Here is a 24,705-nt window from a genome sequence, read left to right on the forward strand (position 1 = left end):
AAGCAGCTCTATGAGGGAAGTTTATAGCAATTCAATCTCACCTCAAGAAACAAGAAAAACCTCAAATAAACAATCTAACCCTATACCTAAAGCAATGAGAGAAAGAAGAACAAAGAAAACCCAAAGTCCGTAGAAGGAAAAAAAAATCATAATGAGTAGAGCAGACGTAAATGAAAGAGAAATGAAGAAAACAATAGCAAAGATCAATAAAACTAAAAGCTGGGGCTTCCCTGTTGGTGCAGTGGTTGAGAGCCCTCCTGCTGATGCAGGGGACATGGGTTCGTGCCCCGGTCCGGGAAGATCCCACATGCTGCAGAGCGGCTAGGCCCGTGAGACATGGTCACTGAGCCTGCGTGTCTGGAGCCTGTGCTCCGCCACAGCAGAGGCCACAACAGTGAAAGGCCTGCGTACCCCAAAAAATAAAAAATAAAAATAAGAAAAATAAATAAATAAAACTAAAAGCTGGTTCTTTGAGGAGATAAACAAAATTAATAAACCCTTAGCCAGACTCATCAAGAAAAAAAGTGAGAGGATGCAAATCAGTAAAATTAGAAATGAAAAAGGAGACATCACAACTGACACCACAGAAATACAAAGGATTATAAGAGACTACTACAAACAACTATATGCCAATAAAATGGACAACCACGAAGAAATGGACAAATTCTTGGAAAGGTACAATTTTCTAAGACAGAGCCAGGAAGAATTAGAAAATATAAACAGACCTATCACAAGTAAAGAAATTGAAACTGTAATTAAAAATCATCCAAAAAACAAAAAGTCCAGGACCAGATGGCTTCACAGGCGAATTCTATCAAACATTTAGAGAAGAGCTAACACCCATCCTTCTCAAACTCTTCCAAAAAATTGAAGAGGGAGGAACACTCCCAAATTCATTCTGTGAAGCCACCATCACCCTGATACCAAAACCAGAAAAAGGTACCACAAAAAAAGAAAATTATAGAGCAATATCACTGATGAACATAGATGTAAAAATCCTGAACAAAATACTAGCAAACAGAATCCAACAACATATTAAAGGGATCATACACCATGATCAAGTGGGATTTATCCCAGGGATGCAAGGATTCTTCAATATATGCAAATCAATCAATGAGATCCACCATACTAACAAATTAAGGAATAAAAACCATATGATCATCTCAATAGATGCAGAAAAAGCTTTTGACAAAATTCAACACCGATTTATGATAAAAACTCTCCAGAAAGTGGGCACAGCGGGAACCCACCTCAACATAATAAAGCCCATGTATGACAAACCCACAGCAAACATCATACTCAATGGTGAAAAACTGAAAGCATTTCCACTAAGATCAGGAACAAGATAAGGATGTCCACTCTCACCACTATTATTTAACATAGTTTTGGAAATCCTAGCTATGGCAATCAGAGAAGAACAAGAAATAAAAAGAATACAAATTGGAAAAGAAGAAGTAAAACTGTCACTGTTGGCAGATGACATGATACTATACATAGAAAATCCTAAAGATGCCAGCAGAAAACTCCTAGAACTAATCAACAAATTTGGTAAGGTTTCAGGACACAAAATTAATGCATAGAAATCTCTGGCATTCCTATATACTAACAACCAAAAATCAGAAAGACAAATTAAGGAAACACTCCCATTTATCACTGCAACAAAAAGAATAAAATACCGGGCTTCCCTGGTGGCACAGTGGTTGAGAGTCCACTGGCCGATGCAGGGGATACAGGTTCATGCCCCAGTCTGGAAAGATCCCAAATGCTGCGGAGCGGCTAGTCCCATGAGCCATGGCTGCTGAGCCTGCACGTCCAGAGCCTGTGCTCTGCAACGGGAGAGGACACAACAGTGTGAGGCCCGCGTACCACCAAGGGAAAAAAAAAAAGAATAAAATACCTAGGAGTAAACCTACCTAAGGAGGCAAAAACTTGTACTCTGAAAACTATAAAACACTGATGAAACAAAGCAAAGATAACATAAACAGATGGAGAAATATACCATGCTTTTGGATTGGAAGAATCAATATGTTCAAAGTGACTACTACCCAAAGCAATCTACAGATTCAATGCAATCCCTATCAAATTACCAATGGCATTCTTCACAGAATTAGAACAAAAAATTTTACAATTCATATGGAAACATAAAAGATCCCAAATAGCCAAAGCAATCTTGAGAAAGAAAAATAGAGCTAGAGGAATCAGGCTCCCCAACTTCAAACTATACTACAGAGCTACAGTAATCAAGACAGTAAGGTACTGGCAAAAAAAGAGAAACATAGATCAATGGAAAAGGATAGAAAGCCCAGAGATAAACGCATGCACATATGGCCACTCATTTCAACAAAGGAGGCAAGAGTATACAATGGAGAAAAGACAGCCTCTTTAATTAGTGGTGCTGGGAAAACTGGACAGCTACATGTAAAAGAATGAAATTAGAACACTCTCTAACACCATACACAAAAATAAACTCAAAATGGATTAAAGACCTAAATGTAAGACCAGACACTATAAAACTCTTAGAGGAAAACATAGGAAAAACACTCTGACATAAACCACAGCAAGATCTTTCTTGACCCACCTCCTAGAGTACTGATAATAAAAACAAAAATAAACAAATGGGACCTAATGATACTTAAAAGCTTTTGCACAGCAAAGGAGACAATAAACAAGATGAAAAGACAACCCCCAAAATGGGAGAAAATATTTGCAAATGAAACAATGGACAAAGGATTAATGTCCAAAATATGAAGCTCATGGAGCTCAATATCAAAAAAACAAACAATCCAATTAAAAAATGGGCAGGAGACCTAAATATACATTTCACCAAAGAAGACATACAAATGGCGAAGAGGCACATGAAAGGATGCTCAACGTCACTAATTATTAGATAAATGCAAATCAAAACTACAATGAGGTATCACCTCACACTGGTCAGAATGGCCATCATCAAAAAAGCTACAAACTATAAATGCTGGAAGGGGTGTAGTGAAAAAGGAACCCTCTTGCACTGTCGGTGGGAATGTAAATTGATACAACCACTATCGAGAACAGTATGGAGGTTCCTTAAGAAACTAAAAATAGAACTACCATACAACCCAGCAATCCCACTACTGGGCATATACCCTGAGAAAGCCATAATTCAAAATAGACATGTAGCACAATGTTCACTGCAGCACTACTTACAATATCCAGGAAATGGAAGCAACCTAAATGTCCATCAACAGATGAATGGATAAAGAAGATGTGGCACATATATACACAATGGAATATTACTCAGCCATAAAAAGAAACGAAATTGAGTTATTTCTGGTGAGGTGGATGGACCTAGAGTCTGTCATACAGAGTGAAGTAAGTCATAAAGAGAAAAGCAAATACCATATGCTAACACATATATATGGAATGTAAAGAAAAAAAAAAGAATGGTACTGATGAACCTAGTCAGGGTAGGAATAAAGACGTAGACATAGAGAATGGACTTGAGGACACGGGGAGGAGGGGGAAGCTGGGGTGAAGTGAGAGTAGCATCGACACATATACACGACCAAATGTAAAATAGCTAGTGGGAAGCAGCAGCATAGCACTGGGAGTTCAGCTCAGTGCTTTGCAACAACCTAGAGGGGTGGGATAGGGAGGGTGGGAGGGAGGCTCAAGAGGGAGTGGATATGGGGATGTATGTGTGCATGTGGCTAATTCACTCTGTTGTGTGACAGAGGCTAGTGCAGTATTATGCAGTTATACTCCAATAAAGATCTATTTTAAAAAAATCAGTGACACACACACACACACAAAAGAGTGATCACTTCAAGATAGTACACATAGATGCTCTCTACTGGTGATATAAAAATGCAATCTCAAACTGGAATTCAATAACTTATTTTTTGAGATCTTCAAATTAACTGTAAACTCTTTAAAATAAACATATGATATGTTATATATATAAACATGTAAGTATATAAGATATATGTCATATATATTGATAAGAGTATTAATAAATATGAATGTACACTCTATAAATGGGATGAATGAGGATGTTACAGTAAGATGCGCAGTGTTTGAATATAGGTACTTTCCCTCTCTCTATATGAGGTAAAAAAGAGGAAAACCATAGTAGCTACTTCATAAAACTATTGTGATAAATAAATGGGATAATACATTTAAAATAATAAGAACAATGCTTAGCCTATAGGAGGTCCTAGATCAATGTTATATAACATGATCATCATTCCCACCACCACATCCGTCATCATCATCATTATCATCATCATCAACATCACCATCTTCACCACCAAGTACAACAGGTGATTTCCGTCTCTATGTTAGCCTTTGGATACCAAGTAGTTCCACTGGACATATCACAGCCTGATAAGAAAAGAACAAAGGCAAACTTAATAGGCAAATAACCCTTTCCTGTAATGTGGAGGCCAAATGGTATCATGCTTTATTGCACTGATTTCACAGTGATTCAAAGAGAAGACTGTTAGGAGAATGTTGAGTCATCTCTCGGCACATGGTAGTATTGAAGTCATTCCCACTCTCCCATTATTGGGTTAGAAACAGTAGGAATAGAAATTTATTTCTAGTCTTTGGTCTATGTGTATTTCTATATTATTAACATTAAAACAGTAACATTTAACCCTGAAATCAATGAGAAATGTTTCACTTTAAAGGGTGAACTATCTACCACATAAGTATAAGAAATATTTCAACAATAGAAGGAAGATCACTTGTCTGTCTGTCCTCATAACTGACAGGTTGATAAAAGCATTGGACTGTCAATGGATCTTAAATTCTCTAAGCCATAAATTTTTTCTGGCAAAGTGAATGAGTTTATCTTAGAAGTCTCATGAGGCTCTAACAGTTGGTGATTCAATACATTACACAGAAATTATATCATCTTAATGTGACCCATAAATATACATACTGCTTTTTGATCAATGTGGATATCAACAATGTTTAGTGGAATAAATATCAAAATAAAAATTAGAAAGAACACAACTGTGCAAGCAGTAAGGGCAATCTCAAAGACATATCGGTCTACAATTTAAGGAGCTTACTATCATGGACTTAGGTAAATTGTAAGTCTTTTTTTCTAATTCCATAATAATAAAAGATGACATACCTGAGCTACTGTGATTCTGAATCCTATCTATGACCAGAAAAGCTACACATAAGCGTGTGTAATGTACATCCATCTCCCTTAAGAGACTTCAGATACTAGGTTAATTAAAGTAAACATTATTCTATTCTTACTTTATAAATGCTTAATGTACTGTTGAATCTTAATAAATATTTAATAATATTAGGAACCAACAGAGTGACAAAGTCATTTTCCCTTTATAGATACAGTGTTTTAACTGAAGTAAAGGAACTTTATCTATAAAGGCCAAATATTCTATAACTAGAATATTCAGAACCCATAATTGTTAAGAGACCTCCATAGCGGTATCTATATTAGCATTTAAATGGAGCAATATTTTTTGAAACCAGTACCTCTGTTGAAATAATATGGTAGATTAACACAAAATAATCTGTTGAGCTATGATGTTACATTTTTCAATAAAATAAACAAACTGCTTTAAAAAATTGCCCAGAATAGATTTAATCCATTTCTTTTATTTAATTTTAGTTCCAACTAAACTTTCTATTTCTCACTCCAGGAAAATTCCTTCAAAGCTATTCTTGGTTAGAACTGACATGTATATGTGCTTCTATGTAAGACTGCATATATATGTAGATATAAAAAAAATCTGTGCAGTCTTTAAAGTTTGTATTATGAGGAAGAAGAACTGAAGACACAATTAGATTTGCTTTTGACGGTGAGTTTCAAGCTTTCTATGGAAAAATAAAGTGATTTTTTCTTTGTTTTTGTTTCATATTTTTTTGAACAAATTTTATCCAAAACAGTCCCTTCTTGTAAAATCTCTTCCCTAGCTCTTCTAGTTAGCTGGGATTACATAAAGTGAATTTGAGGTATAAGCCATGGTTTGGGTTGCTTTTCACATACCATGTGTACTGTGAAGTAGAAAAAGTTCCTTCATGGACCGAGCAAGGAAAGAAGGAACATGTGTGTGAAAAAGAAAATGTGTCATCTTCCTTGGTCCCACACCCTTGTATTTTCCTAATAGACTCTCCTCCTTTTCCCAATGTATGTTTTGATTTCTTGAAACTTAAGGTTTTTGAATGACAAATTTTATAATACAAAAATTTCTAGAGACTAAATAAATATGTAGGAAAATGGATAAGGCTTAATTATTGAATTCATTTCTTTCAACTAAAACTGTAAACTCTCCTAAGTAGAAAGTATATAAATATCTTCAGATCTTTTTTTGAAGAAGTATAGTAATTTCAAGGACATACTATCCAAATGGTGGGTTAAGACAATGGATTTGTCTCATGCTATTACCAGAGTTTATAAATATTTGTTCACAGTGAGATTTATTCAGAATTGGTTGAGGTTGTCGGATGGACATTAGATGAAAAATTTAAGCTATGCTCAGATGGACTGAATATAAATAAAGAAGTAGGTTTAATTTTCAGATTATCTTTGATATCACTTAGCTATCTAAATATCATTTAGAAGTTTATTATTTTTTTAATTCAATGTTTTGGAAAATGCAAAAGTGTTTCAAATCAAAGCACTGTAGAGAATTTTAGCACAGGATTAAGATCTGCTGTGATTCTACATTCAGAATTTCAGAACAAAGCTTAATTTCAACATTGCATTCTCCAAGATATAACTTCCAATCAGGTATAAAAATGACTTCTTCTTGTCACTGCTGTTTTTAAAGCACTTAATCCTGATGCGTACTCCCTACTTCAAAGATGGGACACCTGCTCAATTCAGAAAATCCTGTGCTAGACAATGCATATGACTGAATGACATCAAGTAATGACCCCTGGTCTGTTGTCTAGGGATAAATTATTTTTGGTTCAGTAGATTACACTCATTCATTTTTACACTTCAACACAGAAGAGCATGTATTTTATAGGGCATCACAGTTACTTAAATGTCTTAGGAAATGTCTCTATACATAACCATGTGATCAATACGAACAAACTTAAAAATAATGATTTCATCTCTTCTTGTTGTTAATATTGTGCCTATATCTTTGCACGTTAAAGTGATTAAACAAGAAGTCATTAGACTGAGATGGCACTAATGCCTTGGTGGCCTATATAAGCAAATCGAAACCTACACCAGAGTCAATTCCGTAAATGCATTCATATCTCAGAAAAAAAAAAAAAGCTTAAAAACCACCAATCACAAACAGCAAACTAGGCTTTCCTAAATAAGGCAATGACTTAAGCTACAGCCAATCAACGTCCTTGCTGTGCCTCCGGGTCTGCTCTGCCCTATGAAAGCATTTCCCATAACTCCAGTCGGCAGAGCACTATTAGTCAGTTTTGATTTGGCCACTGCAGGATTAAAATCTATCTAATCAAGTAAACTTTTTTTTTTACAACTTTATTGGAGTATAATTGCTTCACAATGGTGTGTTAGTTTCTGCTTTATAACAAAGTGAATCAGTTATACATATACATCTGTTCCCATATCCCTTCCCTCTTGCATCTCCCTCCCTCCCACCATCCTTATCCCACTCCTCCAGGCGGTCACGAAGCACTGATCTCCCTGCGCTATATGGCTGCTTCCCACTAGCTATCTACCTTGCGTTTGGTAGTGTATATATGTCCATGCCTCTCTCTAGCTTTGTAAACTCTTGAAAATTCTAATCTAGCTCAGTTTATCTTTTAACATAAAGAAAGATTATAAGAGAGGAAATGGTTTGGACCAAATTGTAGATACGCTTTTCACAGCCAATGCATTCAACACTGGGTGAAAAACACACGTGTGGAGTAGAAAGAGCATATTTATCTGACCCAAAAGACTAAACTAACATTTTATCAGATATAATTCTAGATAATTTTAACGTTAGCTAATAGCATTCAGGTAAGAAACCTGTCTAACCAGTTCTGCTATTTTCCAGATAAGGGCAGATAAATTGCAAATTCTAAAATCCCCTTTGCCACTGTAGTCAGAGAAGATACTGATGATGTTACACAAAAAGCATCCTGGTTTTTTTTTCTTGTTACTGTCTAAGGCAGGATTAAGAACCTAAGTTTAGGTTTAAACCTCAGTTTAGATTCAATCATGAATTTATTACTCCAGCAATAAAGAGTTAACATTAAAGATATTACTCTCATTTTGATGAAGAAAGCATAGTATAGATGGAACAATATGTTGATTTCAGATTAAAAAAAGAGCAGAACTGTAGAGTCCTGGGTGAAGAAACATAAGCGATTCTGGTGTGGCAGATATAATTTTATTTTTCTCAAACCAATTCATTTTTCCACTCATCACACAAGAAGAATATATTACCAGTTACCTCTTGCTGCTAAGTGTGACTTTGTTCTGGCCACAGGAATATGACATTTTAAGTCTGATTTCTGAAATGTCCTCTATTCTCTTGCATAATATATTGGCCTCAGTCCTCAGGGGTGAATTCAAAGAGTTACAATATGACAAAGCCATACAGTGGAAGAAGTCTGGATACTTGTATCATTATACAGACTCTGTGGATTTCAAGAATCAGGTGAGCCGAAACTCTGCATGCCTTTCATTCTTTCCCTTTCCAAGCAGGAGATTTCATTCCAGTTATTTTTTCCCCTGTTACATCCTTGTATATTTAGGGTGTGTGTATGAATGCACATGCATGCAATAATTTGTCTATAATTATTCATATGTTACTTTTCAGGAAAGAACTATCTGGACTTGATGAGAAAAACTGTGGATAAACTGGAGATTCTGGATTTGATCTGTGGAGACTGAATGATGAAATTCTGTGTTGTCACTCTTAGGGCAAAAGTGAGGGCATTCTATGTATAAAAAGAAAGATGAAATGTAACATTTGGAAAAAAGGATAGAGGAGATGCCTCAGAGAGTCACTTGACCTTCATTAAACTATGAAATTAGAAGTTGTTTTAAGACACTGAGATTTTGGGGTTTTTTATTAAAGAAATTATGAACTGTCCCTCTTAACACACACAAAAATACTGATGGCAGTATTTTAAAAATGGTGTTTAGAGCAAAATAACCCTTTTGAAAAGTATGACTGAAAAACATATAATTATTGTAAACTTTGAATATTTAGAGACTTCAAATTCTCTGTGCATAGTAATATGGATACTAATTAAAGGGCATGGTCAGCCAAGAACATGATAATGTGGACATGAATAGTGTGAATTAGGCACAAGAGGATCAGTAATAAAAGAGAAATTCAAAACAAAAGAGAACAGAGTTAGTGCGGGGTTTTAAAATGTCATAGTTAGGAGGAAATTAAAAATTAGTATTTGAACCCCCATAGCCTATCATTTACATTTTTGTGTATATGGGATTGATTTACTAATAAAATATTCATCTAGGTCCTACCACTATCTTAGATTAAATTTTTTTGTCTTAATCTATAGAAAATTTATATCCCTTGTATTTCATTGTATGACTCCCATTGATTTCTCCCTTAACAGTTTCATTAACCTCCTCATTAAGAAGCATTCCTAATATTATTAATTGTTATTTGGTAGACCACATCTGATATGTGCAGTAGGGATAATATTGCCAAATTGGGCAAACAAGTTGAAAACAACACTGTGCATGGTCTAACCTAAGAAAGATTACTGTTCACTGTGCGTTACACTCTAGGAAGTTTAAAGATTATTAAGGGAAATAATATGTCTTTAGTGTAGAATCATTATCATAATTCCATCTGTTATCATTATTTTAAAAAGTGTTATGGGAATAACACTTGATCAGGTACTCCTTAGAATTAAGTATATCCCAGATATAAATCATTTTCTTATAGGTACATTTCTCAATTACCTGCTTTGTATTGTTTCTTTCAGTGAAACACCAAAAATGCCTGCGCAATCTTAAAATGAATAGTTTGTTCCTATGTAATATACTCATCAACAGGAAGTAAAATATGGATGCAAATAAAATCTTATACTCCTTCTACTCTTTTTTTCTAGCAGCATCAGTGATTCTGATAATGATCAGCTCTATTTTTCATCATGATAGTAACAATTTTGGACATTTTCTCATCCACAAACCACATTATTATCCAGGCTGCATGTTGTAAATATGTTATCAAGCCTTCCTTTGGAGCATCTGGAACACCCTGGTTTTACTGTCTAAGAAAATACACAAAAGCAGAACATACAAAGCTGCACACAATATTGGAACTGAGGTCAGTATCACTGGGCTAATATATCAGTGGAAAGTGGGAAGCTAATTCAGGGTTCTGTTCCTTCCTTAGAGTTGTGAACCTTTGCTTTGTTTCCATATGTTTGTGGTGGGAATAGAGTGGGGGTAGTTCATTGTAATTATCTTTAGAGGACAAGGAAAACAGAAAATTAAGCTAAATATTAAAGTAATTAAGGACAAAATCATTCCTTTCAATTCTGAGATCATTCTTTCTATGTAATTTGAACAGTTTATAGGCAAAATTGCCTAACTGAAAATTCAGCTTTGGATATTTTGATTCCTCATTTGATTCACAGTGACCAAATTTTCATTGTTTGGAGCCAGGGAATTTGTGTCCACCACCATAATTTGTGAGGTGTAAAACTGAGGCATGCTTTTAATTTGCATCCTTATATTACTCAAGCAATGCAACATCCTCCAAAGATGTTATTATTCATTCCTTATCATTCTGTCTTTTACGCATGGGAGTCAAATGCTCAATGGAGGAAAAACTTCCATGAAGTCAAAGTCTTTACCAATTTTTTCATTATCATATTGCTTTTAATAATGGTTTTACTGGAAGACAATTCTGGACTTCTCAAGAAATAGAATTTTTTTTTAAATTTTAAACTTGGAATATAATAGCATAATTTTATTGCAAGATTTGTTTTTTCAACTGGCCTAAGGGTTAGAGGAAAATGGATAAATGAGTTTCTGACTGTTGGTGATTTAATGTACCATCTGTTTGAAGGAAAAATATTCACAGTATTTTAAAGCCTTCTTTGAAAATTCTATTTAATAGCTACTACACAAATATCTGTCAACCTAATTCACATAAAGTAACTTCTATGAGAGTAGGAACAGGGTTTTTGTGGCTCACTGTCAATTTCCAATAAGGAAATTAATGGCACAAAATAGACTCCTGATAAATAAATGCTATTTAAATTTTAACTAGTTGGATGGACAAAATGAAAGAGCAATGGGCTCAGATTTTTATAAATTCAGAACTGTATAATACCTGTCACAAACTTGTCATATAAAACATACCTTCTTCGGCCATCAATTTCCTTACTTATAAATGAGGGATTCTACTGTTAGTTTCTCTGACAGCTTTTGCTCCGAAGAAGTTCGTTCTAGCTTCATCCCAAGATTCCCAATGTGTGGCTGACAAAGATATGAGTCCCCAGGCCTCATTCACAGCCGCCACCTCCCACATTGTTAGAGACAGTCTTCCTCTCCTTCTCTTGCTCTAATCCTTGTCAGTGACCTTAGGTGTTTGGTATCAACAGAGTGTTTAACAGGCTCATCTCTCCGCCACAGAAGCCATAGAGGAAGTTGGACTGATGATTTTCTCTCTCCCTGGATCCTTAAGGGAGTTATTAAAATAGCACTTGTGTTGAAAAGGGAAACTTTTTTTTCAAATTAGGCAGACTAAGCAAATAGAACAGAAGTGAAACAGGGTACTTTAGGAATATGAGCCAAAAACTTACGTAGGCTTCCTGAAGATAAAGTGCATTTTCTGCCTCAAGATAAGAAGCATATTCTTCCAAATAACCTGGAGTTTACTGATCCATAGTTCAGGCCCAGGTTAATTTTTTTTTTCCATGGAAAGCGTTTACATAAACTACCCTTATAGCAACCTAATGTCATGTTCCTTACGCCATTACACTTAAATGAAATAGTTAGTAAGACATAACACATGCTAAGGTGGTTAATTTTACTACATTGTACATGATGCAAGCATGGAAATTATGTTAAAAAAAGAATAATATTTTATTCTCATTTGGTTGATAATTACACATAGGATGATACCCAAAAAAGTAAGAGTGCACACTCTTGGAAATTAAATTCTTACAATATTTAAACATTTATTTTTTTTCTTTATATGCATTACAACAGCTGATTTCTAAAATCTGACAAATAAAATGAAAATTTACCATGAATGAACCCCTGTCCCAGTCTCCCTTTGCTGATGCTTCTTTAATTTCTTGATGACTTGATATTTTCATCACAAAACATAATAGATTCATTTAGGAAAAACAGAATTATGGGGTCAAGATGATGTGCATTTCATCCAAGATGAAAACTGACAAACACATCTTTCTCTGATTCTGACTTGATAATCATTAAACTGATTAAATAAACAATAACAACAAAACTTCCTTTTTTAAAACTGTTCTTTTTTAAAAGTTCTAATATTAAATTTAGCTCTTCAAGACCTTTCAAAATTTCTTGGACCCTCCAAAATTTTATTTGGCTTATTAGGGATATTTTGGCTTCATCCCTTTAGACTTTTTTTTTCCACTTCCTGTGTGCTTTTTTTAAAATTTTTATTGTAGTATAGTTGATTTACAATGTTGTGTTAGTTTCAGATGTACAGGCACAGTGAATAAGTTATACATATACATATATCCACTCTTTTTCAGATTCTTTTCTCATATAGGTCATTACAGAGTATTGAGTAGAGTTCCCTGTGTTATAAAGTAGGTTCTTATTAGTTATCCATTTTATATATAGTAGTGTGTACATGTCAACCCCAATCTCCCAATTTATCTCTCCCCCCCATTTTCCCTCTGGTAACCATAGGTTTGTTTTCTACATCTGTGACTCTATTTCTGTTTTGTAAATAAGTTCACTTGTATTCTTTTTTTTTTTTTTTTTTTTTTTTTCGGTACGCGGGCCTCTCACCGCTGTGGCCTCTCCAATTACGGAGCACAGGCTCCGGACGTGCAGGCTCAGTGGCCATTGCTCACAGGTCCAGCCGCTCTGCAGCATGTGGGATCCTCCCGGACCGGGGCATGAACCTGTGTCCCATGCATCAGCAGGTGGACTCTCAACCACTACGCCACCAGGGAAACCCTTCTTTTTTTTTTTTTTAGATTCCACATATAAGTTGAATGAAATTTGTCTTTCTCTGTCTGACTTACTTCACTCAGTATGACATCTCTAGGTCCATCCATATTGCTGCAAATGGCATTATTTCCCTTTAGACTCTTAATAACAATGTCAGGTAAGGTTGCAACTCTGCATTAGGAGACTAGAATCATAAGTTATAATCCCAACTCTACCAAATGATATTTGTCTTACTACTTGTTTTCATCTTTTCATTATAAAATTATGGGTTGCAACTACATCTCTAAGGCCTTCTCCGATCTCCAATTAACAAAAAGAAAGCAAATTATATTTTGTGGATTTATTATGCTTCAGATCCTTTGCTAGGACAGGAGAAACCTAGGACAAAGATGAAACCATCTTTTTTTCCCAGATGGCCTTTGGAATCAATTGGGAAGGATATAGTTGAGTGTGGACTGAACATGGGAGTAGTCAACCACCTCCAGATAACAACTGATTTCAGAAAGCAACCTGGAAGAAGAGACACACCTCACAGGAGTCGTTTTATGCTCTCCTATTCTTCAATTGCTCCTCTTTTTACTGCGATGACTCTTCCTCATCCATTATACTCTAGCAATCTCTTTCCCACCTTCCCCACCACAATTACCTGAACACACTAAGCTTATTCCTGCCTCCCGGCCTTTTTATTTTCTCTTCCTTCTGACTGGCTTGCTCTTCTACTGGCTCCTTTTAAAAGCAGGTATTTACTTTTTAATCAAAGTCATATATATATAGATAGATAGATAGATAGATATGTATATATATATATATCTATATATATATACATATATATCTATATATATATATGCACACACACACACCCCTAATTTATAACTTGAAATGTATTAAAATGATTATAATAAAGAAAACAAAGACCTGCCTTCAGAGGCAATTCACTCCAACTTTATAAGTTTCTTCTGGTTTATATCTATGTGTAACAACAAAGAAATGCGAGTTAAGGAAATATTCCATTTTATGAAAATCAACAAGAGAATGTATGAGAGAAACAGACAGGATCCAGCAAGAGACTTGGCTCTTACAAGTGCCAAGTGTATGTCTAGTTACTCAGAAAAATATGTGGTCACCAATTCCAGATTGAGGACTCTTAGATACTTAACGTGGAGCCTAAGAACCTTTTCACCTGGGTGATTTTAATTAGCAATAAAACCACACAAAGCACCTATTTTTTTACCTAGAAAATTAACTGAGTCATTCTTTAAGTAAGTTCTAGTAAATGAAGCTATAATAATTTACCTTTTATGAAAATAGAAAAGCAAACTTACAAAGTTAGTATCATACCCTAAAACTGACTCAATAATGTACTTCAGTGATTGTTTTCTAAACACCAGGAAATAGATTCTCCTGGGGAACTTCAAATTATTAGTCTAATTATAAACTGTATCTACTAAATATAATTTATAGAAAAAAATCACAAAGATCCCTCTCCTTTTCTAAAGCAACAGTACTATGTTTTGCATTATTCATTTTCCCATTTTTTGTTTTATTATTTATAGGTATTTCACAAATATATAGTGTATTTTATTAGTCTATCACTTTCCATAATAACAATTTTTGTCTAGCCAAGTAGACTGTAAATTCTTTGGGACTATGGAAAAGTTCAATTTTCTTTCCCTACAGAGTAACTTGCTTAGATTTTGTATCACAATAGGTATTTTTATTTATAGAAGAAAAAGAGGTCATAAAGGAAAATACACTTGGTTATTTTGAGTAGTTTACTCAAACCAAGTTTTTCATAATCATTGAAATATATTAAAATGTTAACAATTTGTACCATTAATCATTCCATTCATAATAACTGTAAAAGCATTCATTTTCTCCTAGAGTAGAACTCTTCCTTCTTCAACAGATGTAAGTGAACATCTAACTGGAACTGTACTTGAAAAAGTCACACCATTCAGCTATCAGCAAATAAACAATCTGATTAGTTCTGACACCAAGACCTTTCTAGTAATCTAAAATATGATGTCTCATGCAAGTTACTGTTTAACAATCACACAGAAGGCTAAGTAGCAAAAAGAAGATTAGTGTTTTTGGATACCAGCAGTATATCATCAGCAATATTTCTGACAAATAAAAGTCATTAGTTTGCCGACATTTTTAATGAAATCATGATTAATAAATGCATCTCAAAGATCTACATCAAAGTCAAGGCATTTGGGTGATAAATGTAAACATGCAGAATTTGCTTTGCCAAAAGCTGTGTGTTTCACTTACACAGCTCCACTGATTGATATGTCCATTATTCTAATACATAATTTATCACATCAAGGGGGACAATTCATTATGTGCATAGTATAACCTGGGAGTTCTAAACACCAAAACCTTTAGGAGACTTAACAGGTTGCCTAGGTACTCAAATTCTTTTTTCATTATAAAGTGGAGACTTGAAAAAAAATTAACAAAAATAGCATTTACCAAAACAAGACAAAACCTCAAATGTTATAGTTTTAATTTACTTGAGAGCATTTGACACATTCTTTCCCCAGGTAACATTTCTATCACCCTCTCTGTTTTTCTTCCTTATGAGATGTCTATCTGTTGTTAAACTTAAATCAATAAGAAATGGGATGGTGTCCCAATCCCTGTCAAATAAAAATTCTGTGGCTGTATTGCTTAAACTAGAAAGAGCAGTATGTACCATTCTACTTCAAAGCTCATTGAATTAAATTATAGATTACGGCATTCCTCTCTCTATTTAAAACATGAGACGTGGAATAGTATAGCACATTGGGTTTCCAATCATTCATTCTTTGATGCAGTCATCTGCAAAACTCAAATCTACTGCCATATTTTGATGTAATCTAGAACTCAAAAAATGAATTTAACAGATCCTATGAATATCTTATTAGGAAAAATACATGCTTTTGCTGAAGATAAAAACTGTGGTGATAGATGGGATATTCCTCTGAGTTTCTGATGTGTACTTGATTTTTAGAAAGCTAAGAATTTGAATATAACCTTCAGATAAACACAGAAGGCAGTATTACAGAAATGCCTTTACATTTTTAGACATAAAGAGAGAACAGATGACCGAGCATACTGATTAGTTGATAGTATCAAATTTTATGCCTCCACAGCTAACAATCATTTAACTGCACTTTCTTCATTCTCATCAGCAGAATCATTAAAAAAAGCCAACATTTAAAATTGTGTGTTTTTTTTAATTAGCGGAAATGCACTTAAGGATATCCAGTTCTGAATTACAACTTTAAAACTATATTTTAAAATTAAATTTACCTATTTCAATTTGATCTACAGAAATGATGTACCCATTTAAAGGATCAAATGTTTCACATTGTTTTCTTAAGGATATTATAAAAATTAAGTAATTGAAATGGAATATATTTATTTGATAACAGTGTCTATTTTAAGTAAGGAAAGCTGTCAGAAATTACACCAGGAGACATAACTTTGCAGGTTTATATCCACAAGGTTATGTTTTGATCTTTTGAGTGTCACTATAATCAAAACACCATAATCAAGAAACAGTCACAGGGCTTCCCTGGTGGTGCACTGGTTGAGGGTCCGCCTGCCGATGCAGGGGACATGGGTTCGTGTCCCGGTCCGGGAAGATCCCATGTGCCTCGGAGCAGCTGGGCCCGTGAGCCATGGCCGCTGAGCCTGCGCGTCCGGAGCCTGTTCTCCACAACGGGAGAGGCCACAACAGTGAGAGGCCCGCTTACCGCAAAAAAAGAAACAGTCACAGCATTAAAGACATTATTTATCTACTCCTAAAATAGTTTTATTGATATATCCTGCTCCCCAAACTATTTAATAGACTTTTATTCTGCCTTCAGTAAATTTAGTGGCTATTTTGGAATAGAGAGATATAGAATCAAAGCATTTTGGAGGCTTCTAAAACTGATTTACAAATCCTATCTTCAGTTCCCAATTTTGAATTTGAGTTTGGTAAAGTGATTGGCATTATAACTGCATTACTTTACACTCCAAATAGATCATTTAATTCACTATTTCGATAGGGATTATCAATGGGGTGAAAGAAAAGTCTAAATATTTCAAATATTTTAGTTTAGTATATTTTATTTGCATCTATAAATATTTATTTAGTGTTTCAGTTCATAGAATTAGTATCTCTCCTGCTCTTTTGGCTCAACCACCTGTGCCTTTTTTCAGGCCTGTAGCACCAGAGCACCTGCTTCTGAGAGGAGCTATTTGATCCCTCACACAGGTATTTGTTGTCTGTGTCTCTAAATGATTATGTAAACCATTTCAAGGTGTGAGAGAAAAGAACTTGTCTCACCTACAACTTTGTCCATAATGTTACGAACTGAAGTTTGTGTCGCCCCCAAAATTCATATATTGAAAATCGAATCCCAGTGTGATGGTATTTGGAGGTGGGGCCTTTAGAAGATAATTAGATCATGAGGGTGGAACCCTCATGAATGGGATTAGTGTCCTTATAAGAAGAGGCCAGAGAGCTAGCTTGCTTTCTGCCATGTGAAGACACAGCAATAAGATGGTTGTCGGCAACCAGGAAGAGTTCTCACCAGACACTGAATCAGCCTGTACCTTGATCTTGGAATTCCCAGCCCACAGTACTGTGAAAAATAAAGTTCTGTTGTTGATAAGCCACCCACTTTATGGTATCTTATAGCAGCACAAGCTAAGTCAATAATACCTGCTGAATTTTAAACAAGATACAGTCAATTTGCTATCATTAAAATTTGTCTTTAAAAGTGTTCTATTCATTTATATTTATTAATATTTATTTTAATTTAAAAAAATACATTTGCCTTTTTAATCAACAGATGCTTTCAATTTGAATCAATCGCACTATTTAAGTGATCAAATGTTTCTGAATGGATCAAGGACGTGTATGTCATCAAAGACGGTGAAGTAGAGTGTCAAAGTGCATGGAGGCATCAGATCCCTAGGTTAAAATTTCATCTTGCTCTCCACTGAGCAGCCTTGAGTAATGACTTACTCTCTCTAAACTCCAATGTCCCATAAAATCAGAGGTTAATTTTACAATATCATCTCTAAGATAACTTATGAAATGGCTGATGATCCATTGAAATAATGGATCTGTATCCAAAATTCATAGGATATTTGTCTTTACTTTCTAAAAGAACTATAATACAATTTTGAAAATAAATAGAACAGATTAAAGACTAGAAATAGTTCCTTCTCTATAGTTACTGTGCTAACAATAACCAGAAAGCAAAGAGGACATTTGATAAGAGAATCTTATTGATTTTTTTCCAATTATGCTAGGCAGATTCTGTTTATCCACTCTCTTAAATGGATATGAATATGAATTCCCAGAGGTATTTTTAACAAGATTTCAGGGAAAGGTTTCCATCTCACTGCACTAACAGGATTTGCATGTAGTTGACAGCTGCAGCACATAAATTAAATAAAATTTTATTGATGTGCTAAAAACATGCCATTTACACAAAATATAGCTAAGCCAACGTTTATTTTAGATGAAACAGAAAACAAGAAACATTTGCCCTGAACCAAATGTTAGTATTTGCTAGCAAATTACTTGTTTGTTTATTTGATTTCATTTTATTTTTGTATGTGTGTTTTGCAAAAGCAACAAGCAAATGAATTAAATGTGAAATTTTAGTCATTATGAAATAGTTGCTCCTATATGTCTCTAAAATAGATTACTTGGATAAATAGTTTAAAAGTTAAAGCAGGAAACTAAACAGAAAATGACAAGACCTGAGTACTAGTTCTCAGTCTGTTATTAATTACCTGTATTTCTTATGTGAGTTGAATGCTTTCTTTCTTCACTGTTGGGTTCCTTATTGTTAAAAATAACGTTTTCAAAGTCCTCTGCTAACTATAAAATTCTATAGTACCATCATAATTTAAAACTGAACAGAATCATACTGCCAAGGAGGAATAATTTACATTGGAAATAGCTTAACACAGGGAGCATCTTGTTCACAAAATGTTCATGTATTTGTTGCCATCTCCCATTTGCTTTTTAGCAATTTAGTCAAACATGATTCATGCACTTATCTAAAATGTTATGATCAGCATATTTTATAAAGCAAAACAAAACAACAACAGCAACACCCAGAAACATTCTTAGATGAACTGCTCATGAAAGCAAATCAGAAGTCCACATTTCATATCCAGAAGACCCACGGTATCACGTACTTGACACATTGAATGAAGCACTTTCACAAAATCAGCTCAGTAAGCTTTCAAATTGCTAAGGAAATTTCTTCAGTTAATCCAGGAAGAGCATATGGCTACAGGCCAACAGAAAATGCATTTTCAAAAAATAGGGGAAAAAAAGTCTTGATATTGGCCATTGTTATGCAATAAAGCCAAAGGCCAGCTTTCAACACAAGAACTGAGGATGAGATGGTAAAAGTGGTAAGCTTTGCCATGAAGTAGCACACACATGAATCAGTGATAGAAGCAGAGGCTATGTTGTTGATAGCTCTTATGCTCTTAGGCTGCTTTGCAAAATACTACAGCTAATGGGGTTGGGAGAGAATGATACAGAGAGAGTCAACTGCTTTACCCAGAATGCCAAGGGCCAGATATAGGTAAAGATGAGTTGGACAGAAATGTGGCTCATGTGAATTCTCAATTACACATGACACATATCTTTCCTGTTAAAGCAATGACATGGACAATTGTATATCTGCATATTTTACATTCAAATAAAGCCAGTTCTGTCATCTGCAATGGTGGTTTTCTAAACACAAGTGTACATCTTCTAACTTGAAGTTTAGAAAGATGATAAAATGACTACTATACTTACTTGAACATAGATCAGAAGGCATTTATAATATTTACTTGTAAATCATATATAATAAAGTAGATATATTATTGAAATTTTTGCGTTATCTCATGAGTGGAAAGTCTCTGATTTTTGCTCAAAAATTAAGGATGGTTTGTTCAATGAACCAAGGAACAGAAAAGATTACAATGCCGATTTTATCTGTATTGAAAGATTGTTTACCAGTTATCTTAAGGCTAAATTAGGGAAGGAAATGGAAATGCTAAAATGTAAAACAATGGATTAGTTATAATGTAAAAGAATACACCCATTCTTCAAGAGTGACACCACCAAAAAGTTCATTAAAAAGATAAATATTCCTTTACAGTTTTCTACAATGTGCCCTACTTGTCAGTCATTGACAAAAAAGGAATGTAAATTTGTGATAATCGCTACCACACTGACATTCTGAGTCACATTAGAATTGGCACATAATCACAGCAAGTACGTTTAAGAATAACTACCGAATTTACCTGTATGATTAACTGCCCATTACTTCCATATACTATATTTCATATAGGGAAGCTTCACACTTGAAAGATGAATCTTGTCTGATGTAAAAAGCACAAGGAAAAGGTTTCAAAAGTGTAGCCACAACAGGGGCTATTGCAATATTTATGTTGAAGATGTAGGGAGGAATGCCTAACAGAGCTGAAATTCACCTTCAGTATGGTATTGATCTTCTCTGAGTATTATATCTTGTTGCTTTAGACTTACATAATTGGGAGCAACACTGATATTTTATGATAAAGGGATCTAGAAGCTATGTAAGAATAGTAACTTATTTGCAAGTATGTACTAATTGGTAAAATGTGTCGTAAATACATTATTTCATTTATTTATTACCACAATCATGCAAGGTAATAAGACAGGTGTTGGTCATTTCCGTTTCACAGATTAGGAACCTCATGCTTTGTAGGATTATAATCCCCAAATCTAAAACCCGTCAACTAGTACAGACAAGCATTTATACCTGTGGTTCTCTCCATTCCTCCACCACTCCCCACACCCACTAGCACATAAAAATTATCAACAATGCTCTGCATATATAAAATGCCATTAGAATCTCTGGAAGCAAGACCTAGGGACTACAGTTTACTTAAAGCTATAGAGGTGATTCTTATATTAATAACAGGGTCAAAAACAACTGCTTTATATCAAGTATTCTCACTCTATTTTTTTTCTAGTCTCCCACAATGGCTTTGATAAACAACGTCTGAACATAAAATGAGCCTAACTAGAACAAATAACCAACCTTTGATATAGGGTAACATAATGGTTAACACCACAGATTTTAGAGGCAGGAAGTCTGTATATGAACTACAGAATGGGAGAAAATATTTGCAAACCATATACTAGATAAGGGGTTAATATCCAAAATATATAAAGAACTCGTTCAATTCTGTAACAAGAAAACAAACAATCCATTTTAAAAATGGGTTGAGGAACTAAACAGATATTTTTCCAAGAATACATCCAAATGGCCAAGAGGTACATGAAATGATGCCCGACATCACTAATCATAAGGGCACTGCAAATCAAAACCACAATGAGATATCACTTCACACTTGTCAGAATGGCTATCATGAAGAAGACAAGAGATAACAAGTGTTGACAAGGAATTAGATAAAAGAGAACCCTCCTACACTGTTGGTGAGAATGTAAATTTGTTCAGCCACTATGGAAAACAATATGGAGGTTCCTCAAAAAATTAAAAAGGGAACTACCATATGACCCAGAACCCCCACTTTAGGTACATACTCCAAAGAAAAGAAATTATGATATTGAAAGATACATGTACTCCCATTTTTATTGTAGCATTATTCACAGCAACCAAGATATGGAAACAATCTGTGTCCCTCAGTGGGTGAATGGATAAAGAAGATGTACTTTATATGTACATCAGAATATTACTGGGTTATGAGAAGGAAGGAAACACTGCCATTTGGGACAACATGGATGGATCTTATGGGCATTATACTAAATGAATAAGCCAAACAGAGAAAGATAAATACTGAATGGTATGACTTACACATGGAAACTAAAAAAAAAAAAAAAAGTCAAACAGAGAAAGAGATTAGAAAACTGGTTGTCAGGGACTGGAGGGGTATAGGAAACAGGGAGAGGTTGGTTAAAAAGGTACAAACTTTTAACTATAAGATAAATAAGTTCTGAAGATCTAATGTATAACATGCATTAGACGACTATAGTTGTTAACACTCTATTGTGTAAATGGAAATTTCGTGAAAGTTGAACTTAAATATCCCCACTGAATGTGTGTGTATGTGTGAGGTTATGGATGTGCTAATAAACTAAATGGGAGGAATCCTTTCACAATGTATATGTATATCAAATCATCATCATGTATACTTTAAAAACCTTACAACCCTACTTTTTCAGTTATACCTCAGTAACACTGAAAAATTAATATTTATAAAACAAACAAATAAACAAAAGATGAGGTTAATATTTTCAGGGCTCCTTATAAAACACTCAGGTTCTGATTTTTCTTTACAGTTTATAATTCCATTCACCAGCAAGATTGCAACTCTGCATTATTACATACTAGACTTTTACAAAATTGTCCAGATATTTTAAGTAGTCACCATTTATGATAAAATTAGTTTTAGAATCAAAGCAAAATTAGCCATGTTCAACCACAGAAACATTCTAAGGCTCCTGCAAAAGACTGCAATAAAATTCCCTGAATTTAAAAATATATACAATTTAAATTAAAAATTAAGAAATGGCTAATCTATCTATTAGATATGGTCAATGGGAGGATAAATGAATTAATAGATAATATTGAGCAACTCCAACAGGACTCTATACCACATTCAAATATGGATGTGTATGTATGTGCATGTTTGAAAGAATAACAAGAAAATAAGAGCACAGATGATAGGATTTAGTAGTCATCTAATAGGACTCCCAGAAACAAGATAATGAGGATATACAGCAGCAATATTTGAAAAGAAGATTGCTTAGAAATTTCCAGAATTACAGAAAAGCACAAGTTTTCACATTTGAAAGAAACTCTAATTAGTGAGCAGAATAAATAAAAAGCAATTCTTGCCTACAGAAATCCTAATGAAACTTCATAATACTAAGAATAAAGAACACAATGTCTACCAATGAATAACTTCACTTACTAACTTTTTCAAAAAAACAAGACCAGAAGATCATTAAGTGATAATTTCAAAGTATATAGCCACACAGCCAAAAACCAAACAAAAAACAGCAAAGCATAAAGTATAGAAGAAAAATGATAGTTAGCCCAGTATTTTATACCCAGAAGTCTACCTTTCATGAATAAAGGCAAAATGACACTTGAAGATATATAAAAACTGAAACCTTAGAATACGTGATCTCTCATTTAAAGAACTAGAAACAGATGTACTTCAGCTAGAAGAAAAGTAAATCCAGAGGAAAAGCACATGAAACAATTTTAAAAATAACAAATATGAAGGAACATTAAATGAACCATTTCTAAGAAACAGAAAAACTTAACAAAAAATATACTTCCAATTATGGTTTTCTTCTTTAGCTACATACAGAAGATGATAATGTAAACAGTGTATGCAGTAGGAAGTATAGGTTTTGGTGAGAAAGAAAAAGGTGTGCAGATGATTAAGAAATTTGCAAAGATAGAGATGCCAAGGTACAGATACAGCATATGGTTCAGTAATGGCAATAAGAATAGTAAAGAGACAATGCATTTGGTGACTATTACAGTTAAATCTACAATGTTTAACAACAAAAAGACATACTAATAATAATATTAGTATTTAGATAAGATCTACTTAATTTTCTAAATAAACTATTACATTAAAACACCATTATTTTTCAATCCTTTTCCCCCCTTTATTTTCAATAGATTTTAGTGTCAATATATTTCTGTGTCCTATTTTTCTAGTCCAATACACCTTGCAGTGACAAAATATAATTTTTGTCAAAAGAAGCTTTTTATTTAAATGTGATGAGGAAATATAACTCTTCTATATGTCAAGGAAATATGAGGATAAAACAAACACAATTTGTTATTTTAAGCATTTCTTTCCAAATGGAAGACTTTCAGCTCTAGAAAGTATTTGTTTTACTCTTAGGGGGCTGTGCACCCTATGGAGAATAAGTGCATAGAGAATGTAATCTTTTTTGGGCCTCCATTTTAATCACACACTTGCCTAATCTTCATTTTATTCCTTGGGGGCACTAGTCATCCTTCAAGAATGCCTTATTGTAATTAAAAAAATACACTGGGTTTGATATGTCGACTTTGCAGATATTTTTGTTGGGAGTGTTGTACTCAAGCGTAATATAAGTGGAGTACATTATAATTATATTTATATTATGAACACTGCAAATGAACATAGGTCACAGAATTACAGTCTACAAGTTTTGCAGATATCTCACATATCTGTTACCGCTTCATTAAAGCCATTACATGTATATGTATATATACATATAAAACTTCCAAGGCTTTTGATCATTTGTATAAAATATGATTGATTAGTCACTAAGGCAATGCACTTAAAAATATTTTCCTGAGGAAGGTAGAGCAGGGAAAGTTGTGCATTTTTCAATCATCAAAATATCTCGGGGCAAAAATATTCAAGGAAAGGCAGGCTAGAGTATACCAAAATAACTAATGTTACTCATGACATTGATTTTTTTCAAGTATATAAAAATATTTGACCCCTGCACCCATCCTCAATACTTGTATGTATAGTTGGGTCAGATATCCATGCTTCCAAAGGTAAAACGGTTGGTGGGAACAGGTGGCAGA

Source organism: Mesoplodon bidens (assembly GCF_964165515.1).
Source record: "Mesoplodon bidens genome assembly, chromosome: 4".
Lineage (NCBI taxonomy): Eukaryota > Metazoa > Chordata > Mammalia > Artiodactyla > Ziphiidae > Mesoplodon > Mesoplodon bidens.